The sequence below is a fragment of the Manacus candei genome, unplaced genomic scaffold, assembly GCF_025592945.1.
Source record: "Manacus candei isolate 608988 ecotype Guabito, Panama unplaced genomic scaffold, ASM2559294v1 h1tg000022l, whole genome shotgun sequence".
In the NCBI taxonomy this organism is placed as follows: Eukaryota; Metazoa; Chordata; class Aves; order Passeriformes; family Pipridae; genus Manacus; species Manacus candei.
Genome location: NW_026138070.1, coordinates 4,976,625 through 5,000,648, shown reverse-complemented (window position 1 = coordinate 5,000,648; position 24,024 = coordinate 4,976,625). Strand labels below are relative to the sequence as shown.

Below are 24,024 nucleotides of genomic sequence, written 5' to 3'. Positions count from 1 at the left end.
AGAGGGCACTCCATGCCTGCCCAGTGTGCAGGTCAAGGTTGGTACAGCTGCCTGATGTGTATTAATGCAATAACTCTTCAGCTTCTCGTGCTTCTCTCACCTCCTAACACCCCACAGACACTGAAATATTCTTTAAATGAGCCACTTCCACCACAGACTCTTCTAGAAACGCTGGGGAAAGGTCTCCACGTTTTGAGGAACGCAGAATTTTAGCTGTTCTTTGCCTCCAGGGAGGGGTTTCTTTCAGCAGCAACGTGCCCCCAGGGTGAAGCCACGTGGAGGAGAGAGTGGACATCTCTGCATCCAACAGAAATGATCTGCCCTGTTCTCAGCTTTTGGGATGACACCTCTCTACTGAGGACAGCAGGAACTGTCTGTATGCAATGCCAGCACTCACAGTTGCTGCACCACCACCGAGCATCCTTAGCCGGATTTACTGGTTGTAAACTTTCATCACATGAGGAAACCCTCCTGTGGGAGCACCTGCACATGATACCAAGGTAGCAAAGCCTCCCCTCACATCCAGATTGCCACTGAAACTTCAAATCCCTCATTCACAGCTGATTCCAAATAAAACACAGCGGAACAAGAGGGAGGGAGGAATCAGATTTCCTCCGTTTTTTTTTTTTTCATTTAAGTAAAACAACAAAAAGACACAAGAAAAGAGCAAGGAATTCTATGATGGTGCCACATATGTGCCTGCCCCTTCTGCACACACAGAATTACAGCCAAAGCTGTCTGCCTGCATGGCACTGCCCAAACTCTGCTGTTTTCCTATCATTTCTCCATGTTAGCAGAAGCCAGCACCCCTTAATTCACAGGTTTCCATATTCTAAGTTTATGTCTAAAGTTAATGTTATTTAAACATCGCTTTACTTTTTTTCTTCTTCTTCTTTCTCCTGTGAATTTCATGCTGGGCTTCTTGTTTCCCTCCATTTTTTTAAAAGAATGGTTCATTAAGAAAAGCTGACTGTACCTCCAACCCCGTCTGCTGGAGCAGCACTGACGAATAAAAAACCCACCTCACAGGAAGACAGTTTTATTCTGTTGATCGGAAGTCTGCCAGCCCAATTTATGATTGGACATAAGATCTCCAAATCTGGATTTATGCGTTGCAGTATAACGACAGGTCAATGAGATTAAAAGTATGTTCATGAGAGAGCTGTAAGGCAATTTGAGTTTCATGGTTCTGTGGTGATTGGGCATTCAGTCTAAGAAAACCCGTGTTAATAAAACACTTGCAGTCCCCGGGAACAATCTGCACATTATTCATTATTGCAGCCCGGCTGTGGTCCCTTCACCAACACCCCCTCACCATAAAAACAGAGAGAGAGAGGGAAAGCAATTCCCCCCCTCCTCCCTATTCAGATGGAGCCATCGGGGAGATGGTGCCACTGATAACAAATGGGCTTGAATTAACAATAGAAACACTTTTCTCCCTTATCATATGGTTCACATAATCAAAACAGGGAGGGGGGGGGAATGGGAGGCGAGAAGAAAAGTCTGAGCCTCACATATGGGTCTGCCCCACCAGCTGAAAAATACGTGGACTCAACACAGACCAGCAGCTTCTAATCACACACAGAGTAACTCCCTTGCCTTCGAGTTCCTGTTTATTGAAGAAACATCACCCTACAAACCTTAAACACGGGGCTTAAATGAGCTTAAGCCAGGTCACACTGGCTCATGGAGGTCACCTGAATCAGAGCAAACCTGCAGAAATTGTGGACGTGGGCCTTTGGATCCAGGGCCAAACAGCCTTGATGTTCACAGACCTGGGCTTCAAAACAGGCCACAGGCTGGATGCAGCAAGTCCTGCAAACTTGAGGTTCAAATTCAAGTATCTCCCAGGCTGGAAGCCAGACCAAGGTTTAGGTTCAGTTTGTTATCAGGGTGTTATCACTTTCAGGTGATGCTCAGATCTTGATCCACAGTTACCTCTGGGCTCAAAGTTGCTTTGCTTTGACTGTTCTAGTTCACCCTGTACCTCCCTGCAGATAGTTGCAAGTTCAAGCCCAAATCACAGAATGGTTTGGGTGGGAAGAGACCATAAAGATCATGTAGTTCTAACCCACAATCAATCAAGTTCCTCACCTTGCTTTGGCATCACACCCGAACTCCTGACTGCTCCCACCTAGCACAGGAACACTGTCACCCATCAGAGCACCACAGAACCAGAAGGGAACCTGCAGCAAACCCAAAAGTCATCATCTTTCCTCTTTAAGATGTTTCACTCTTCATCATCACAATAAAGATTTTAGTTCCAGGGAGATCACAGGATGCAACCACTTGGTGGTAGGGAAAACGTTCCATGCTTTGTTTCCACGTGGACTCTGCCTAAACAAAGCAACTCCTGATGCTCCTTTCCCCATGCAAGTACAAGGGCCAAATTCACCTTGGCCTGACTTAGGAAGGGCTCAGAACCCACAACCCCTGAGTACTTCAGTAACTGCTGAAGGTGCTCAGCACTTCTGAACATTAAACACAAATGCTGGAAACCCAGAGCAGGAACATACGGGATGTAACAGCAGCAGCCCAAGGACAAAGGAAGGATGTGGAGAAAGGAGCCTGAAAAGGGACAGAGGAGGTACTGGGGAGCTGTCACTTGTGCTGCTGTTGGACTGTTCCAATCATTATGCAATGGAGTCCCAGATCAGAGAGCCCTGTGTACCTACAGAGCTGTTACTGCTGAAGGGGCCAGAAAACGTTTGTTGAGCAAACCCATCTCTGATAGGCAAGGAGATACCAGGACGTTCCTGTTTCATCCTTGTTTAATCTGTTCTCGTTGTCAGGCAGGGCACTGGGCCAGTACAAGTTCCCATTGCCTCAGCTTCAGGGGTGGACTGGCTTCAGAATTTATACAAATAAAAGAAGAAACGAAAAAGCGCCGGCAGCACCAATCTGATTACAGAGTCATTTATTTTCTGGTCGTTAATAATTTGTGCAATAAAAGATTGCGTGCCTTTCTGAGTTAGTAGGAGTTATTGGCATGAATTTCCCTCCACACTGGTGTGAGTCTGTGCTTGGAACATAAATTATTAGTTTCTTATCGCACTCCTCCTCATTTTTCATGCTGCCACAGCGAGATCGCCAGGAGCCAGCCCCTCAGTCTCAGTCTTATTTTATGCTGCACGAGGAAGGCAGCAAAGATGGCTATTCCATCTTTAATTACACCAGCTCCTTCCTGCACTGCCTCCCTCTCCCAGTCCTCCTCCCCACCGGAGCACGGGAAGGGGTGCCCTGTGCTGTGGCTGTGTGTGTAGCCACTGCTGGTGACAGGCCACTTGCCAGCGACGTTTCTAGTGAAAACACTGTTCTTTGACAACACCCAGAGTAAGGAAATGACAGGCTTCCACCATCCTGCCAGCTCCTGTCACAGATCTGTTTGGAAGCAAATTGCATGTGTGGCTCTCAGTGCGAGGATAAAAGGAGACTGGAATCCATAACATCCTTGAAAGGAGAGCAGGGAAGTCCTGGCACAGAGCTGGGTTGTACACAAGATGGTTGTACCTCCAGCTGAAGATTAAGAAGTTTGAGTCTTGGCTGTGGCTGAGGAAATGCCTGGCCTTTCTCTTCCTAGAGCATTAAGCAGGTGAATTATAAGAATGCCTCAATGCTCTTCTGTCAAATGGATGCTTCACTCACATTTCCAAATGATTTGAAGTTCAGTGAGGGAAATACACTAAGAATTAAAACTCATTTAAAAGCCATCTAAACACCCTCCTTGTTTCTCTGACACACAGCACTGAAATGCTCTTTAATGATGCTAATTGCCCTGTTAAATGCAGCAGCCTGCATATAAACCACACCAAAACTCTTGCACCTTCCCATATGGCAGCCTCATGGTCTTCTCCAACCAACGTGGCTCTTCCAGTTGTGTCCCAGGAACATTTGCACCAACATCTGCTAAATTTCAGGAGCAGCACTGACAGACTGGGGCCACAGAGCACATCTGGCAGCTGCAAATGCACTTGCCAAGGGCTGTGCAAACCACGAGCTTCGCCAGAGGAGGGAGGCAGGAGGTGCAGGAGTAGCTTTGCACTCCACTGAAAGAGAAGTGCCCACCAGCTGGGAGAGCTTCTCTGTGCTGCACCCATTCACAGCAGCCTTGGACCCACCTTGCCTTGCTCCCTCCTTACACACTCCACTGGCAACTCCAGTCACTCCTCTGGTCCCAGACAAAGCCCAAAGCCCACTGCTCTCCCTCCCAGATTCCTGACACAGAAGGATGTGACGTGCCCAGGGCACCCCTGTGACAGGGAACACGTGTTCCTCCATTCCAGGAGGATTTATAACAGGGATCCTGGGCAGGCATAGCACACACTGAGGGTGTGCTGTCAGCTCCAGAGTGACTGATGGCTCAGAGCTGGGCCTGTCTCTGCTGATCACACTGCACTGGGGACTCACTGAGCACTTCAAAACCATGCTCATGTCTACAGGGGACCATCCAGCACACCCATGGCTCATGTGATGTTCCAAATGTCCATCCTGAACTCTCATGATTTGCTGAAGGAACATCACCACAACTCTGTTTGACTGGGCTAATTCCTATCAGGAACATCCCCCAGACTGCTCTCAGACTGCTCAAACACGAAACCCCAGCCCACCTCCCACTGCCTCACCAAGCCCCTGTGTTAGAACTCTCCCCACCCAGGAGAAGAGTGAATCCATGCTGAAAATACTACCCTGGGAGGAACTATAGCTGCAGTCATGTTACTGCTGGGATAAGGATATTTAAAGCAAAAATTAAATGTAAACAAAACAGTTGCATGCTTTATCCCTCAACAGATCTGTCCTTGAAAAAAAATAAATAATCAAAGACAGGAGCACCAGCATAACAGAATTCCATCAGGACAAAGATTTATAGATCACAGGACCAACTCCTCTGGTCTATCACAGAATTCCACTAAGGGACAAAAGAGAGAATTTTTACATTAGCAAAAGCTAATGTGCACTGTGTATGTGCTCTTGGCTACTGGACACAAATCCTGGGGTCTTCCCTGATTCTCTCACTCCCAAATTCACATATCCCATGCTGTTTGCCATCACCACTCTCAATTTTTTTACCACCTCACTCCCAGTTTGGACTCTCCAGTTTGTAGCTACAGACTAGGCTAGGAAAAAAAATAATCTAGTTCATTTTAAAGTCTCTTAAAAAAAAAGGATTGAGATCATGACTGGAAGGAGATACCAGAAAAAAAAAGTGAGCAGAATGATACTTGGCTGCAGAAAGACCCAGAAATAAGGATGAAATGGAGCCACCAGGTTCAAAGCCAGGTCAGCTGAGAGGGGACCTGAAATCAGGGCGTCTGGTTCGCTGCATTTAGTCCCTTCAGGACCCAGGGACCCAAAACCACAGGAAATTTATAGTAAATCCTCGGCAGAGGTAAATTTTTGCCCTTGGAGAGAAAAATACTGGATTAAAAAAACCCTTAACTGAAATCTTAGGCTTTACCCAGGCCCCCAGTGCCTTGCAGTGTTGGGGGCACAGGAGGACGGCGCCCGAGCGCTCCAACAAGCCCATCCTCACTCTTCCTCTGATCCAACAGTTTTAAGATATTTATTGCTTCCCTTCGCCACTTCCCAAGAGAACTCCCTTTATCACGACCTATTCCAAATTTGTTTTGCTGCCATCAACACCTGCCAAGGCCACGCTTCCTGTAAAATAAGCTGGCGCCGTGCCCCAGGCAGGATTTGTCTCCATGCTGCCTCTGGGAGGACACCCCTCCCTCCAACCTGGTGACATTTCCACACCCCCCCAACTCCTTCATCCCATCCCTCATGGGGACACCTGGCTGAAAACCAGTGCTTGCCTAACAAGGTAAAGCCAAACTGCAGAAGTGTTTCAAATTTCTGGTGAAGCAACAACAAGACGTTGAGAGCAAGGCTGCAACGGGACTTGCACAGGAGCTTCCATGGATTTAAAAGCAGCAGACACCCCAAGAAATTGCTTGACATCCCACACAGACCTGGATTTCAGCGTCCAGTTAAAAGTTAAAAGCAGGCTGACAGCTCCTACTCGTATTCTGGTTGCAAACCACTCTCAAACAAGCCCCTGGAAATCCGGTCTGCACCGCTTGCTCAAACCTTGCCAGCTTAATCTGAATAATAACAGAGAAATGGCCCTGCAAGGCCAAATGCTATCGGGGCAGGAGCAGTCAGGAAGATAAATTAAGCAGCACACGTGGCTGAGACCCTTTAAAAGGAACACTGCACTTCCTATTTGCACATCCTGAAATCTCCACACTGGAGCGGCGGCTCTGGCACGAGTCCCTCAGTCACTCTCTCCCTAAGAGGTCAGCACACCCAGCAGATGTCCTTCCCCAGATCCCTTTCTCTTTTTTTCCCCCCTGTATAACAGCATGCCATGGATTTAATTCTTGATGTTTCTCTGCACAGTGATACCAACCAGCACCCCAAGCCCAGGAAACATTTGGCAAATGCCCTGTCTCAGCTTCCTGAGAGTACTGGGGGGAGCCAGGGAAGCCCCAAACACAGGCAAATGTGAGTGTGATTTCTGATGTGCGGGGCAGTCATATAAAAAAAAGCAAAACCAAACAGCAAAACATTCTTTAGGAGTAGTGCCCCAAAGTACCAAGAACCTCATAAAAACATTTTGCTACTCGATATTCTTGAATATTTCAATACATGGCTGAATTTCCAAATCAATTTCTTCCATCTACTCTGCCTTTGTTTTTACTTCGCGGCGTTCAAGCCGACGGATATTTGCTGCCTTATAATTCTGTGCACAAAGACTCAGAGAAATCAACCTATTACCCTCAACTTGTCTGTGGAAAAAAACAAAGGCACGCAGCGAGGCATTTGGCATTTTGGGATCAAGAGGCAGGAAGAGCAGACAAACAACTCCGTTTCCTTACACATGGGCAGCTCCACATGACCAGACTGTTCCAAAGTGGACCATTCATGCCACTTACCACCTACTAAGCATAAAATAATTAAATTCTGTTCTTTTCTTTATATGTGATACTTGACTTCAATATTTCTGTTTTCCATAATTTCTCCCACCCTTCCCGGTCTGAGCTTTGCACGAATCTCCTGAGAAATCCACCACTGTGCAAGCACACCCTGTACTGCACCTAATGAGGCACTTCAGGTTCAATGAGGTCCTTCATCTTCCCAGTTCTAGCTCTGTGCTTCTCCCTTCCAGGCATCTTAAGTTGGCTCCTGCACCATCTTCATTGTGGTGCTGCTTCTTCCTCGAGTTACGGCTCCGTGGTTCCCTTCCCTCCTGCCTCAGGGAAAGGACTCAGGGGTTGGAACTCCTGCCTCCTGTTTCCAGATTTATCATGAGCTGTTGTGACCTTGACAACGAGCCAGGAAGGGGGTCATTTTCAAACTTGGGTGCTTCAGTTTAGGCACCTGACACAGCCTTATCTACTGAGAGGATATAAGCATCCATAGCTCTTGTGAAAAAAGAGCAATAATAATAATAATAATAATAGTCCTTCTGACTCTCCTCCCTCTTTCATATTTCATTCATCCCAAATCTGCATTTCCCCCTTACTTTAGTAGCCAAACCTAATGCAAGCTTTATCTTCCAAGCCAGTATAACCCATACTCCCAGTTCCTCTGGAAACTACACTCTACTGGCAACAAAACCCTCACATTTATGCCTAAAAAGTTAAAGGAGAGCCACAGATGAGAGTTTCTGACACCAAGCCATGCACTGACCCACCTTCCCTAAACTTTTCACCACAGTAGGAAACAGCTTTTTAAAATTTTCACCTTGGGACCCACAGTGCACATTGTCAGCAATACAGCCAGGAAGAATAATACACATCCTTGGACTATGGATTATTGCACATATATATAAAAAAATTTACACAGCTCAGTTTTTAATTGACCTCACAAAAGGTCCATAAAGCATGAAAACTAAACCTTCCAACCCAATAATTTCATGCATGCCCTTCCTGCAGACCTGTAACCCCCCCCCCCCCCCGGCAAAGGCTCTCTTTTAATCCCTGTGGGGACTACAGACCATTTTTTAAGGGAAAAAAATAACCAGAAAATACGTGCTCTAGATCCATAACGTTTCCAGGTGTATACTGTGTGAATCCACAGGGAGACAAAACAATACCGTATTGTCCTGCCCGCGTACGGCCCTACATCAGAGCGACTCTGTGAGTAATCCGATTATCTCTCCTATGAAATCAAAACAGCACGGGAGAGAGGTTTTCCCCTAATCCCAGCGCCATCTCTGGGAACGGCTCCGCGGCGCACAATTACTTAACAAAGGGGCTGGGAATTAGGGGAGGGTTTTCCTGCTCTCCTGCATCACCACAGCCGGGGGGGGGTCTCGCAGCATCCCGGAGCCATCCCGGCGGGATGCGGGGAATGGGAAGGGATGGAGCCCCGCGGGCTGTGCCCAGGCTGGCGCCGCTCGGCCCCCCCGGGGCTGTGCCGTCGCCGCCGCGGTCGGAGCGGCCCCGGCGGCGGAGCCGAGACGCTGCAGAGCCGCCGACACGTCCCAATTAGCGCGGCGGCCCCGCCGCTGCCGCCCCCGGGGCGCTGCGGGCGCGTCCCGCCCGCCGCCCACGCGGCTCCCCGGGCGGCCGGAGCTCGGAGGGAGGGAGGGAGGGAGGGAGGGGGAGGATTAAAAGGGCGATAGCCTGGAAAAGCACGACCCCGCAAAAAAAAAAATTAAAATAAAAATAAAGTAAAATAAAATAAAATAAAATAAAATAAAGTAAAATAAAATAAAATAAAATAAAATAAAGTAAAATAAAATAAAATAAAATAAATAAAATAAAATAAAATAAATAAATAAAATAAAATAAAATTAAATTAAATAAATAAAATATAAAATAAAATAGAATAAAATAAAATAAAATAAAACCCACAACCAAAAAACAAACCAGCTGCGCCCCCCCGCCCCAGGAGCCCCTCGGGCCCGCGTCGGGGCGGCACCAACAGGAAGCTGAACAGGAGCCAGAGTGTGCCCAGGTGGCCAAGAAGGCCAATGGACCCTGGCCTGGCTCAGGAACAGGGTGGCCAACAGGGCCAGGGAGGTGATTCTGCCCCTGGACTCAGCGCTGGTGAGGCCACCCCTGGAGTGCTGTGTCCAGTTCTGGGCCCTCAGCTCAGGAAGGACATGGAGGGGCTGGAGCAGGTCCAGAGAAGAGCAACGAGGCTGGGGAAGGGACTGGAGCACAAGTGCTGTGAGGAGAGGCTGAGGGAGCTGGGGCTGTTCAGCCTGGAGAAGAGGAGGCTCAGGGGAAACCTCCTCACTCTCTGCAACTCCCTGACAGGAGGGGGGAGCCGGGGGGGGGTTGGTCTCTTTTCCCAGACAACCATCAGCAAGACAAGAGGGCTGGGTCTTCAGCTGTGCCAGGGGAGGTTTAGGTTGGATATTAGGAAGAATTTCTTTCCAGAGAGAGTGCTCAGCCATTGGAATGGGCTGCCCAGGGAAGGGGTGGATTCTCCATCCCTGGAGGTTTTTAAGATAAGACTGGATGTGGCATCAGTGCCATGGTCTAGTAGCCACAGCAGTGGTGGATCAAGGGTTGGACTTGATGATCTGGGAGGTCCCTTCCAACCCAGCTGATTCTGTGATTCTGTGATCACTGGGATGTGCAGGAACGGGGGTTTGCAGGGAAACGCACACCGAGGAAACCACCCCCCCCAGCATTCCAGGCTGGAGAAGCCCGGCAGGGAGCAGGAGGAGGAGAGCCAGGCACACAGAGTGCATGTACCCGGCACAGATGTGCCGTGCAGCACCCCTGGGCACCTCGCCAAAGAGCCAAAATCAAACATGAAGTTGGCCGTGCAGACACGGTCACCGCCGGCACGCGGGCGCTCACAGAGCTCACGGCGCTGGACTTTGGCCGTCTGTACCCACAGGGGTTCTCAGGACAAAGGGGCAGTGTCCCACAGGGCACCCGTGGACCATCACGTGCGTTGCTGCCACTTATGGTGCTCAAACAGCGCCAGCACAGGGCAGTGCCCCATTCCTGGCAATCTGCACGTCAACGTCGGTGATTTTCTGGGTATTTTAGCTACAAAAGGTTTCCATCCCGAGCTTTTCACATTCCTCTTTTGACCCCTGGACACACAGATACAGGTGGCTAGGAAAAGACTTCTAAATCATCAAGTGCCACGTCTCCTTGGAGAATCTTTGCTCCCTTTGAGCAGCAAAGATTCTCCGGGCACTGGCGGGGTGGGAAAGGGATGAAGTCACTATCAGAGCCCCATCCCTTCAAGCCACATCTGCCAGCTGATTCTCCACACCTGGCAAGACCTTTCCCAGGAGACAGGCTTTGGCACCAAGCAGGTGGTTTCCTGATTCAGTTTTCCCCCTGTTTATCCCTCAAACCCCTGGTGTCCTCTGCTCATCTCTCTCAGCAGGATGGACCATCCTTAGGAGAAATGGGCCCCCGCTGTGCAGGAGGTGGAACTGGGGAAAGCATTTTATCCTCCTGTTCCCTCACACAGAGATCAGTTGTTTCCCTGGCAAAGCAAGGAGGATGGTGGAAGTTGTTTCCCCTGTGCAGGTTCCTTTTTCCCCTCTGTCAGCACTTCCCTTGATCAGCAGATCTGATGCAATCCCACAAAAGCCAGCCAGTTAAAAACTCCATTAGGACTAGGAGTGTGTTTTAATTACCACCTTGTCTGACCTGACAGGTTTCCCTCCTTCTGGCTTCATTTTCAAACAGTTAAAAATATTTCCTATGTAAGAGGAAAGGCTTTTTGTATTTCAACAAGACAGTTAAAAATCGCACTCATTTATCATCGTGGTCCCACTTTCAGTTTTGCCTTCCTGGAAATCGTTTTGGGAAGGGAAAGACAGATTGTATCTCAAGCTATGACATTTCAGTCCTGTACCATCACTTCTCATCACAAAATGATGGTGTTTTGTGCCCCATATCATCAAGTCATACGTTGAGAAGAAGACTTTTTCCCCCTCCTCTTGAATTAGCTTTGCATTAAAAAAATTAAGCACAGGAGCAAGCTACAAAATATCTGACTGGGCTCAGCTTAACACTGATCCAAAAATGGGACAAAACTTCCCAAGGTTATCAAAGTCCCCTTCTACTTGATATTACAAGGATTGAGAAAAGAAGCACAATGTCCCAAAGAATATTCAGCTCCAGCATAAAGATAAATGACACCTACTGACCTGGAATTGTGTCCACTTGGATGCAAGACACATTGGATCTCGTTGTTAATGCCATACATAGGAATTACACGGGGTGGAAGGAGCTGTTATGCCTGAAATATTCAACCTCTGAATACACATCCTGACTTCAAACTGTTCCAAGTCACTACTTCAAGAAAGACTCTCTTCAGAATGAAGCTAATTTTCAAAATCGGGTACTTTTTGAGGATAAAAGTGAGCTATTTGACATCTGATTTTCAGAGCAGCAGAGCCTTTCCACATGTTCCCATTGACTTCTGCTGGAGTTACAGAGGTGTCTCGAGAAGGACTTGCAGGCTGTACTTGTTTCCATGCCAACACCCACAAAAAAAAAAAAGGGTTATTTCAGATACAGAGTAGCTAATTTTCAAATGACAAAACTATCTGCCATTTAAATTATGTTTGCTTCTCCTAAGCGGCTGAGCGGGGCCTAATCCATAGTGTGAATACCTGCAGTATTTTATTATTAAAATTTAAGCTGTTTTGGCGTTATAGAAACACGAGAAAGGGGCTTTGTGTTGATGCTGCAGACCCGAGGAAGGCAAACCTTCCAGCAGAGTCTGAGGTGATTTTACCTGAGCACATCCCAGAGTGCAGGAACCTGTTGGCCAGGGACAGGATGCCAAGAGAGGTGAATAAAAAAACGACAGTGAGATAAAGTGTGGAGAATTTTAGTCACAGAGACCAGGAGGGAACAAGAGTCCTGGCAGATCTGTCGTTGACTTCACTGAGGACTTTGCCTAAGAAGGGGTGAGAGACTTCTCACCTCATGGTGAAAGCCACCTGCTCAGTCCATCCCACAGCTCACCCAGAGGTTTTTAGCATACCAATATCATATCTGGGAGGGAGAGAACAACTCAGTTCTGTCAGTACAACCCTTAAAAGGATGCAGCTCTACCATCATGACACAGGCTTTATTCTAGCAGAGCTTAGTGCAGTTATATGGCTTCAATTACACTGGTATGGCCAGGGAGTAAAACCCTTAAGTAAACAGGGTTATTTTCTGATCTAAAATGGAAATTAATTGTCTTAAAGGCATTTTTGCGGGCTCTCATCAGACATGATTTAACTGACATGTGGGTCATGGGTACAAAAGAACACAGCACTGCAGAAATCAAGCCATTCGTGCATTTGTTTCAGGCAAGAAAATCCTGAGAAACTATTCTTTTTTTTTTTTTTTAGTTCCAGAAAAATGCTGGGATGCAGCTCCCACTGGGAGAAAAAAAAATGGCAGAGCTCAGAGCTCTCAGGAGTAATTGCTCACTGAGAAACTCCACCAGGAATTACAACTTTGGGGGTAGAGGGGAGGGGGGGGGAGTGTGGAGCAGAAGAGGTCCAAGATGATGGGAGAAAATAATCTTTTTGAAAAGGGAGATGGGAAGAAGAGAGTTGCTCCCTAGATGAGTTTTGAATGCCAAGTTTCAGCGATTTCAGTGCCACATTATAAACTCTTGCAAAATGATATTTGAGGCTACTTATCAATTAGATGGATTACCCTTTGTGCTCATAATTTTTACAGAACTGCAAATGCTTCTCATCCCTTCTCCTGGAGTTGAGGGAGGGGGAAAAAAAAAAAAACCCTGAGGAAAAAGCTAAGTTCCTTTCAGGGATGAGCTGTTCATTCTGGAGGCAGAAAGCCTGGAGGGCTCTGCACAGACCCTACAAAAATGACAGTGGTGGCCCCACAAATTTGTTCCTGGGGTGAGGGCTCGAACTGACCCTTCCCCATTCATCATATCAGTTCAGTGGCTCGTGGTGAATGACACAGCACGACACCACATGAATGATGGGTGACCTTGGGGAGGAGTGGCTCCCCCAGACCACGCCGGGGTCACGGGGAGGGCAGGAGGGAGAAGTTGGGCTGTCAGACCCGGGATTGGCAGAATGCTGCAGCCTCCAGAGCAAAGAGGTGGAGTGTTCACAGCGTGAGCCCATCCCCAGGGCCCCAGGGACAGCCCTGTCACCTCTGCCAGCGAGCCCAGGAATGGGGGGGTGAGGTAACTGTGCCTCTGGAGCGTGAGAAGCTTGGGATGAGCCAACTCTGGGCACAACAAAACTGCCTGTGCCCTGGTCCAGGCTGGCTGCACCACAGAAGCCACAACCAGTGGCCACACCACCGAGTTCATTAACACCTTGGGTCTAGCAGACAACTTGCTGTTTACAAACAACTCCACCCAGATGAGTCCAGATCTTGGTTCAGATAATCCCTGAGAAAAGTTACCCACCACTGGATCAGGGCCTAACCATCTAATTCCAGCTAAGAATTACTAACTGCTGGTGGTAGTGAGCACAATGGGGCCATTGTACAGAGGTTTTAGGTGGATTGAGATTTAGAAATGAAATTGGGGAAAGTCTTTTTTCCATAATACCAATTCAAACTAAACAATGAATTTTAAATAAGTTCATTTGTCGCTTGTCTGCATCAGGAAAAGGGTTGCAGTCCCTTAACACAGTGAACTAATCACACATTTCATCTTCTCAACGTTCATTCTTGGAAAATCCAAGCTTAAAAGCTGACACTGCTGGTTTTATGTCTTTTGGGGTGGGGTATCTACTGCCCACCAAACCACCACCTCTGGCCAAGTTATTCTTTCATATTTGTCCAAGACCACACCATCAATAAGAACTGAAACGACTCTACTCTCATGCCATTGTCTGCAGGGAGATTCCCTTGCCACCAAACAAGTCCTGGAAAATTCCCTGCAGGAAAATCTCACACGGCAGTTTTTTTTACCCAGTATTTCCCCAGAATATTTACTAAAGCAGCGTTTAAGAAAGGCATGTCACTCTGCATGGGGCACCAGGGAGGTCCCCACACCTCCTGCTTCGCTCAAATCAAGCAAGCCACAGAGCAACAGTGAAGTTCCAAATATTTCCATCACTCAGCTCCAGCCCCAGAGGGTGGCAAGTGCTCCCCGGGATTTTAATTCCTACTCCACCTTTGTGCAGGCAGAAAATGGAAATGAAGGAGCTGCTCCATCGCTTTGGCAGGTGATTCAGCTTTCTTTGCTGCATCCTGGCAATTAATTTGCATTATTACAACTGTAGGGAAAAGCTGCAGTTGCAAATCTCCGGGTTGGGGAGCTGAAGGAGGGCTCAGCAGTGGCAGCTGCTCCCCAGGGCACAGTGCCTGGGGCAAGACTCCCTTCTAGTCTGGACTAGATTCCCACAGCACCACACAGTGTGTGGAAGGAGTTTCAGAGCTGGTGCCTCCTCCCTGCCCCTGCATAGGGAAAAAAAATTAGTTCCTTGCATCCATCTTCTCCTTCCCTGTGCACCTGTACAGGGTTAAGCATATTCCAGCTCACTGTCTCATAATGGATTATGCTGGGGCACGACCTTACAGCTGGGGTACCACCATGCAGCTGCTTTCCTGGGAGGATGGCTTATACAGACTGATTCCCTGCAGGAGAAGGCAGGCTAGAGAGAAGGGAAGGAGAAAAAAATAAAACAACAAACAACCAAGCAAAAAACCTCTTACAGGAAAGGGATGAGCATGTAGATTCCTCACCAGTAATTCCATTAGAGATTATTAAATCTACTACCCCTAAATAAGGTCACTGGCTTTTTTCTTTTCCCAGTCTATCCCTCTGTTGCCTGTTTCCTCTAGGCAGGCACCAGCACTGAGGTTCTTTATACGCCCTCTGAATCTGTTTTCTTTACAGCAAAGGAGATTCTCAAAAGAAAGCAAATTCCCAACTTTGTGTTCTGTTGGCTGTAAGCATCAGAGCATGAACTGATCATACAGGAATCAGGAAGAAACATCCTATTTCTTGTATTTAGTAATAGACATTCAGCTGGGTGCAGAATTGGGAATTGGAGTTAAACAGGAGCAGGTTTTGTTGGATTAAATCTGCAATCCTTTAGCACAGGAGAAGTCTCTGTCCTTCCCCTGGCAGTGACACTGCCCATCACTGGCACCTGTGTGCCACATGAAGTACCACACATGACCAAGGCACGCCCAAATTCTCTCTATCTCTCGAGTTTACCACTGTTAGTTTTGCATTTTCTGCACCCTCACATGCACCAGTGGTGCCTGCACAGACAGAAATCCCTGCCCAGCTAAATGGGGCTGTGGGTGAGTCCTTGCTCCCAGCACCCCGATGGTGTGTCATCCCCCCCATCCCTGGGTTTTGTTGTGGGAGAACAGCTCTGGGTGGGGGAATTTGGGCACCACACTCCGAAAAAAGCCCAGTCAGTACCAGCTCTGTCCTCCTGCTCCACACTCCGGCCACAGCCAAGAGCTGTCCACCACCACACCACAGACAGGTGACTGAGAACTCCTACTTTCAGCTTTACCATCTGCCCCTCTGACAGCCAGGCTTCAGTTCGTGGGGAGATTAAGGGTTGTCCCATATGCTGAGGGATATCAGAGCAGTTTAAGGTGTGATTTTGAAGCAGCTGAAAGAGAATTCGTGTTTCGAACCAGACTTTTTCCAGTTTAATTTCTATCAGACTTTCAAATGAAACTTGAAAAGGAAGTTGGCACACATTCACATCCAAATGGACTTTGTCTAATTCATTTAATTACTGACCCAGTCACAAAGCCAGAACAGTAGAACATGCAGAACTCAGCTGTTTCAGTATAAAATCCAGGGGTGTAGCATAAACCATCAGTGGAAACCAGTGCATCCTCTGTTCCCTTGCTGCTGTCCTACCCTCCTTTGTACCAATGATCAGGAGAACCTAAAGAGCTCATCTGACAGTCTGTAAGATAGAGAATAAGTCCTCCCTTTCCCTGGCAATGAAGGTATTTTGAAGACACCACAGCAGCACTTCTGTGGGACTTCACAATATGAGGCGGCTTTCCTAAATTTGGAGGGACAGTGAGTGTAAAAACTATGATCTGTGCACACATTCTGTATGATATCAAGAAGGAGGCTTTGACTCAGAACAGCCAATGTACCAACTCCTGGCTGGACATGAGTAGCATGAGGTATCATGGAAATACCAGCTGCATGATGACAGAAGAAACCAGTTGCTAACAAGCCTATCAAGAGCAATGCCAACCTTTTGTACCACGAGAAAGGAAACATTCCCACACCTGGCTCAAAGGACAGTGGAGCTGGGGATCCATAACTGGGGTTAAGTGTCAAACTCATCAAGGGCATAGCAAGGGTGCACCATCCCCATCACGCTTATAAAGAAGGAGAGAGGCAATGCAGGAAGAGAGGAAGGGGACAGGGAAGCAAATAAATAAGGACAATGCACAATTTATGAAGACAAGAAGGTAGTAAGTGCTACTCACCCAGAGTGTAAATTGGTATTGATGTCACAGCACAGCCCAGCCAAAAAGTAATGATGATGATAATTTAGGGCCTGCACTATATCTCACTCAAGCCACAGTCCCATCCTACAGCAACTCTCACCCTGCTGCTTTCCTCCCCTTCTCTATTCATTGGTGTCCTCCTAAATCAAATACACTCAATGTTGATTTGATTATATTTCCTTATTTTATTTATCATCCATCCCTCACTCCCCTCCTCTGCTCACGGGTCCTGGGTGGGTGTCTCAGTCATTCCCTGGCACCTGGGAACGTTCCCAGAGGAACAGGCCTGTCCTTGGGCCCCGGGGATCCGAATCCTCCGGGCTGGGAAGGATCGGTGCCTCCTTCGCAGCCCTCATCTGTCATCCTTTAATCTCGCCTCTTTTATGCCTCAGATCCCGGCTCCCAGCTCCTGATTCCCGGGTTTATGGCCCTGACTTACTTCCCTCCTGTAACATTTTACTGCTCGGTTATCGGCCCTCGGGGGCCTCATTTACACAAGTGCTGTTTTCGCGATAGTTAAGACTAATTCACTGGGTTACAGTTTGCTCTTACATCCCACACTCTGTGCAGTTCCCAGTCTCCCCTCTCCTACATGGAGGCAAAGGATTTTTTTTTTGTGGACAGGAGATTTTGTAAATTTTTTAAAAATTATTTTTAATTAAATTATTATATATATATATTATATATATAAAACAAAAATAAATAATATTAATTAATAATTTTAATTTTAAAGTGTTCATCCCCCTTTAGGTATTTCAAAGCCTGAACTGAATCCTTCCCCTCTGTATAGCATGATTCCTCCCTGGTGCACATGTGCCCACTGGGCCCTCCAAGAGGTCTGTGGGACCTCAAGAGGAGACTTCATCTGGGATCTGCTCCCCTCATCCAGTCTGACATTCTAGGGGAACAGAACCACAGTCCTGATAAAATCTCAGGAGCCACACATGTCCCTGTGTGTGCCTCCAGTCCAGCTCCTAGAATGTATGTGTCTGGCTTTTCTTCCTCCCCTTTTTTTTTTTTTTTTTGGATTTATTTTCACTTTCTCACTGGATAAGGAAATACTTTCCTTGTCTTTTTTGTTCATTTCTTCCCTAGACCTTTATATGGTTACTCCATGACCTTTAGAGCTCTACCTGCCTAATACCCACACAGGTACAGGTACAGGAAAGCACACAGAGATCACATCTATTGGTGTGAGTACAGGATTCATTTTCAATAAATCTCCCCAAGCAAGGCTCGTTTGCCAGTGCTGCTTGATTCCAAAGCCCCAGCCCCAGCTGGGGCTGTGATTTATTTTGCTCATGGACCAGTTTTCATATAAAACCACAGCACAGTGAACGTCCTTCTCTACACTGCCTAAGCCAACACCACAGAATCACCTGCAGGAAGGCAGAAGACACAGCCAAAGGTCACCTGTCAGCCCAAGGGTGGCCCCCAGGGCTGGTGCTGTGGAGAACAGGTCACTGTGACCTGCCTGGGGGTCATGCCCAACGAGACTTAATTCAGCTGCCTAAGCAAACAAAAGAGAAACTCCCAAATTTGAGTCTCGTTAGAACCTCCAACCTTCCAGAATCAAGGCTCTGTTAAACTCTGTTTCAATAATTCCAAACGGCACCATAACGGTGTCAATTACATGAAAAAGGAAACGTGAATTGTGTAAATAATACTGCATTTTGTTACTTTTACAGGACCAAAAGCTTATTACCAACATCTACTAGATTTCCCAAACTATTGCAAGAGATAAACAGGTATTTTGTAGCTTATCCCTGTTTTCTTTGATAGATAAACTGTGGCACAGAGAAATGAAAGGAGTTGCCTCGGGTCATACAATGGACAGTTTCAGAACTGCATCAGATCTTTTCTCCTCATTTCTGGACCAGATCTTTTCTCCTCATTTCTGTGTTTCTAAAAGGCAAACCCTCCAGGGGTTTGGCACACACTTCCAAATAGTTTTCCAAACCTACCAGTATTGGTTTAACTCCATTCCTGCAGAAGCCAGTATGATGTGAACAGAATTAGACCAGTTATTATCTTAAATGGTAACAGAGCTAAAGCACCACCAGCTGCAGTTCAAAATCTCACCCAAATGCAGAATCAGTAAAACTCCAGAGGAAGTGACAATATTATAAAAAAATCAAACCAGCATCAACAAAGGAAAAAAAAAACCCCAAAACCAAACAAAACAAGGACCAAAAATTAAAATGAGAAATGAAAAGACACTCACAAGGATTTAAAGGTCCTGGAGGAGCAAGAGCTCAGTGTGTTGCACTGTGGTTCTAATCTGTGACAAGGCTTCTGGCTACCATGGGATGCAAATAAATAACATCCCACAGGTGCATGTTATTTGGGGATTGTTGTTTTGGTTTTTTTTTTCTTAAATTGGCTTCTTTGGAAACACTGACCACAACCAGATCCTCATCCCACACACCTTCCTTTTCTTTGAACCCCACCTGCACCATGCACCCAGATGAAAACAAGCATCCCTTTTTAATAAACAGGGATGTGCCTCAAGTGCTCCCTCGCAGCAGGCACAGAAATACTCTGCTCATGGGAGCCTCGAGAAATGTCTGATTATGTTCAGGTTTTGTTCTTTGTGGTCCTTCCTCTCTCTCCGAGTGCCCAGTGTCCCCTTTTCCACCCTCAGAGATGTGCCCTGTGCTCCAATGTTTTGTTTGATGGCTGATGGAGTCCCCCCACATGGAGGTGGGAGGAAGGAAGAAATCACAGCTCTGTTGCTGCACATGGCTCGTTCCTGGCCTGGCACAACACCCCCAGCACCACTGCCAGGAATTCTCTTTGAGACAAGGGTGTGAGTGCTGCAGGAGCCCCCTCAGACCCAGCTCCAACTGGTATAGGCAGGGAAGAAACAACACATTAGAAATTCCTGCAAGCCTTCAGACCACAGAAATCACATCTAATGTATTTATTTTAACAGTTAAAAGTCATGTTATTGCACTTTTCTATTCAGTGGGCAAAGCTACAGCTCCAAATTCCTTCATCAAAGCCCTGCCAGGTGCTCTTGTGGTGACTACCTGTGGGATTTGGAAACTCAGACCCCAGCTCCAAAGCAGGCTCACAGTGCAGGAAGAACCATTTCAGGAAGAACCATGTCCTGCCATCCAGACATCCCTGGCAGATGGATTTATCCCATGAAGCTGGAGCCCCAGCCAGCACCCAAACCTGAACGTTTCCACACATTTCCACGGAGAAAGTGTGACCCACCCCACCATTCCTTTATGCACTAAGTACTGCCCTCACTGCCCAACACTGTGGAGACTTGGATTGGTAAAAGTGACTATCCCTCCCCTCGGGGAGCTCAGCTCACTGACTCCAACAGACCTATTTATATGAGCAATAATTACTTCTCTGAATAAGGGATTAAATCTCCAGCTATTAGGCTCTAAAGTAAAAGCCCAAATGACAGACACTAATCTCTTCAGGGTACAGAAGTAGTTTTTAGATGGTACATTAACTGGCTGTGTGGCTTTATCCAGAGTCCCCATTCCACAATCAGGATGTGTGTGCCCTGGATGCTGCCAGATCCCAAACCAGCACCCACAGTGAGAGCAGGAGCAGTTTACCACCATGCTTCCCTGTGCAAACTCCATCCCTGGCAGCACCCCCTGACTCCTTCCAATCCATGTGGAGCAGAAGGTGGGAGCGCAGTGGATTCCTGGATGTGTACACAGTGCTTGCTTTGTGATACACTTCATTTTCTCAACTATATATTCAGAAAGAGGGGTGAGTTTGTCAGAGTTTAAGGGGGCTGTAACTGTCTCCAGCATGGAAACTCAAGGGAGGTCTGGAGGCAGGTGTGCCAAGGACAGCACAGACACTGGAGATGACGCCCTGGGTGGTTTTCAGGGCTTAGAGGTGGTGAAAAAGCACTTTCTGCAAGCTTAGCAATCTTTTATGTCACCCCACTCATTTGGAGAGGAAAAGGCCCAGCGTTCCAGCATTCCATTTTCAAAGATTCCCAAGTGAGAAAGGAGTGCTGCATACCTCACTTCTGCTGTGATCCCATGGAACATCAGCAATGCAGAGGAGCTTTGCTTTGTTTCCTTGTGCTCCAAGCAGGAGTTTTCACTCCCGGTGTTCAGTGAACCTAAAATAATAAAGGGAAAACCTAAATAAAAAGTTCCACCTCAGAGGCAGGTGCTGAACGGGAAAATGGGCAAAGGTTCTCCCACTTTATTTCCAATATAGTCCCACTTCCAGCTACAAGGCCTCGATTGGAATGTCATGGCATGGATAAAGCACTCACTCCTTTCTTTGCAATATGATAGAGGAGAGGGTGAGTGGTGACTGGAAGTGCCAAGGGATGCAAATCACAGAGACTCCAGTTGGGAAAGCCAGAAAGTGGCAACTGAAAATGGGAAGTGAGGGAGAACTGAACTCTGGGTCAGCACTGCTGGAGTAATTTTGGCCACCACTGTGGGACCTCCCTAATAAACCACTTGAATAACAAGGCTGGGGATGAGGAAGGAAGTAAAACTCCTTCAGTGTTCGTGTATAAGTTTGATTCTGTGTGTGCATGAGGGTTTGTTGGACAAAACTCCAGTTCAGCTCTGAGTCCCAGCAGTGCCCCTGCTTCCCCTCTCCTCACCAAAACTGGTATCCATAACAGAAGGGATTGATGAAGGGCACACCAGCCTTTCTCCCAGAGGCTCTAAAGACCAGCAGCCATGCCCTAAATCTGAAGGGTTCTCTGATCATTCCATTCTCTGGTAACCAACAACCCTGACACCAAAACCTGGCCATTTTCCCCCACAAACCTGGGTGGTGTTTACTCACGTTGCCCATACTCCAAGGGGTTAAAAGCCACTTTGTTCCAGGTGACTCAATTTCTAAAGCACTAAACTGTAAGCCATAAACCCGTGCCATTATTTACTTTCCAGAAGATAACACAGAGCCAGCTTCTCCCTGTGTCTCTCCCTGCTTTGCTGCCCTTTGAAGGCATCCTGTGCCACTGCTGCACGGCTCAGGAATTCCCAGCTCCCAGCATATATGGAAAATCCCTGTCAAATAATAGCCCAGGAGAGGGAAGGAGGAAAGCTCCACTCAGCACACTTGGTTCTCTCATGGCTGCCCCATTCCCCATCCCCAGATGGTTCCAGGATTGTCTTCCCAGCCCCCTTGTTTTGGGAACAGAACAGCAGAAGCATCAACCCCACACCCATTTTTTGGGGAAAGGGAAAGGGAGGGGGGCAGTGGGAGTGAGGAGGGGTCACAGGGGAGCAGAATGAACCTGCTCTCAGAGAATCCTGGTGTCCACACTGCCGGGGTTCTTTTATCCTGTTTCACTTCAGTAAAAGCCTCAATTAACTCCACATTAATTATTAAATCAGAACAATGCGTCTTTGGGTTCCAGCAGCTAAATTCTGTTACTGCTGTTTCTTTGGGGAGCTTGGCTAGTTTTACAACTCAGGGCATAAATATCTTTGATCAGGGAGTTCCTGGACTGTTGTTTTTATTTTTCTCTCTGTGGGAGCATTTTTAATCACAGTATCTCAGGCACACATGGGGGGAGCGTTTCTGGGTTTGCTGCACATTAAAAACTTTTTACATCTCACATATACAGGCTCCAACAGGTGCTACAAACACAGCCTAAGAAAGCTCTCACATTAAGGCTCTCCAGGAAATGGGAAACATTTTCATAGCCCCTCTAGAAGGGGCTGCTTCCTTGCACGAGGAAGTGCTGGGTTCCATGTACGTGTTATTTAATTCCACTCTGCTCTGTGGATGACCCAAAGAATTCCACCTGATAAAGCCAGTCTAGAAATATTTGCCTTTTTCTTACCCTATTGTTGCCAGACACACACATTTACAGGATGTTTTTAGTTGCTCACTGATGTCTCACTGAGCAGAGCCCCAACCTCTCTTATTTCCCCAGAGTATTCTCAAACTCTTGCTCTTGTAGATGAGTCTGATTATATTTACTGCTTTCTTGCCCCAGATTATTTTAGAGACAAATGGCTTTCCTAATGTCTCCTGGAGAGTCTCTGGCTTTTACTCACGACGTTCTAGGACCTTCCAGGGAACGAGCAGCTCTAGCATTGCAAAATGCTTTTATTTTTTTTATGTGAGTGTAATGCATTTGGGAAAGAGCCAACTTGATAGGACCTGAATGCAAAGGCAACCCAGGAAGTACAGAAAAACAGACATAAGTAGGTAACAAAATGAAACTGGGCAGGCAGCTAAGTCAGTCAGTCAGTCAGTCAGTCAGTCAGTCAGTCCCCTTTGCTGCATCCCTTTGCTGCCTGGATTTCTGTTCCTGCTCAGACTGGGGGACTTGGCAGAACTTTGTGCTTGACCTGCAGCACCACTGGCAAATATGTGATTTGCTTTGCCTCTGGTGGAAATCCTGCAATATTTGCTGTAGCAGACTTACTGTGTGTCAGCCCACACGTCCTTCAGCAGTGCCACTGACCACAGCTCTCCAGTCCTCCTGCCAGCAACGACGAGAGGGAGGGAAAACCTGCAGTAAATACATTTTATTATTAGAGAAGTCTCTTTTTAAAAACAAACAGAACGGTCTAGAAGGGGACCAGCAGTAAATGCTTCCTCCTGAATGCATGTTTTGAGATAATCTACACTTTGGCTGCATGAATGACTGTGTGTGTGAGCTGTGCATTTGCCATCAACTGCACATCACGCTCAGAACCTTTCTGATCTTGCAGATTTTCAGGTGTAAGGTTATCCTGTGAGGCTGCTGAGAGCATAACCCTCTTGCTCAGCAGAAAAAAAAAGAAAAAGAATAAAAAAAAAAGGCAGCCCCTGCAGCCAGGTCTAAGTTTCTGGCAGTACCTGTCTCAAAGATATGCCTGAAAGACACGACCCAGGGCTCTGGGTCACAGCGAAAAAGCAAGGCAGACAAAGGGCACACTGTGGGAAGGATGTCTGGCCACTGGGTGAACTGAAGCACCCACAAAAATGAGGCCCTGGACAGTGCTGCAAACCAGCATGAATTCCACCCCTGTTTGCCACACGCTGCCCTGTGATGCCCTTTGCAGTTTCCACATTGTCTGGCAGAAATCAAGCTGCTCGTCCCCCTGCTGCTGCAGCTCCACCTCTGCAAAATCCACCTTCCGAGGGGTTTTTATGATCTTGGATGAAAATTGCAACTGTGCCTTGCAGTTAATTAGGTAATCATTATTATTGGTTATTGTGGGAGTTTTCTGAAAGTTGTATGAAAGCAGAACAGGAAGCTTGAGCTTATGGACTCACATCTCAGTCTAATTCAATATTCTTTATCAGACATACCTCTGCTGCAAAGTTCCTCTGGGGAGGAGCTCACTTCTTCTGCATGAAGTCAGCAACACTTCAAAATGCTGTGAAAATAATTAATAAAATTACCATTATCAATCACTATAGATACCAGCAAAGCTGCCTGCCTATGGATAGCAAAATCCAAATATTATTGCCAATTTGGAAGGCATTATCAGTGGCAAGTGGAAAAGTCTCTCTAAAATGCTTAACTGTGGCTTATTTTAATGCCCACCTCCATTTGCGTTTATGGAAGACATTATGGAATAGAATTCTGACTTGTACAGTTGGATAATGGGCCAATTAAAGAAAAATCAAGAGCAAGGACAAAGAA

At 47.0% G+C, this 24,024-nt stretch overlaps 1 long non-coding RNA gene across 1 annotated transcript in view; it reads right to left on the bottom strand.

Moving 5' to 3' along the window:
• LOC127470619 (uncharacterized) overlaps positions 1–22,841 on the bottom strand; it is a 55,020-nt gene extending 32,179 nt beyond the window's left edge. Inside the window, exons 1-2 of the long non-coding RNA XR_007904345.1 lie at positions 22,816–22,841; positions 20,427–20,529 (exon numbers count right to left, since the gene is read on the bottom strand). This is a non-coding gene — a long non-coding RNA (uncharacterized LOC127470619). The remainder of the gene's footprint in view (positions 1–20,426; positions 20,530–22,815) is intronic.
• Positions 22,842–24,024: the final 1,183 nt, after the last annotated feature.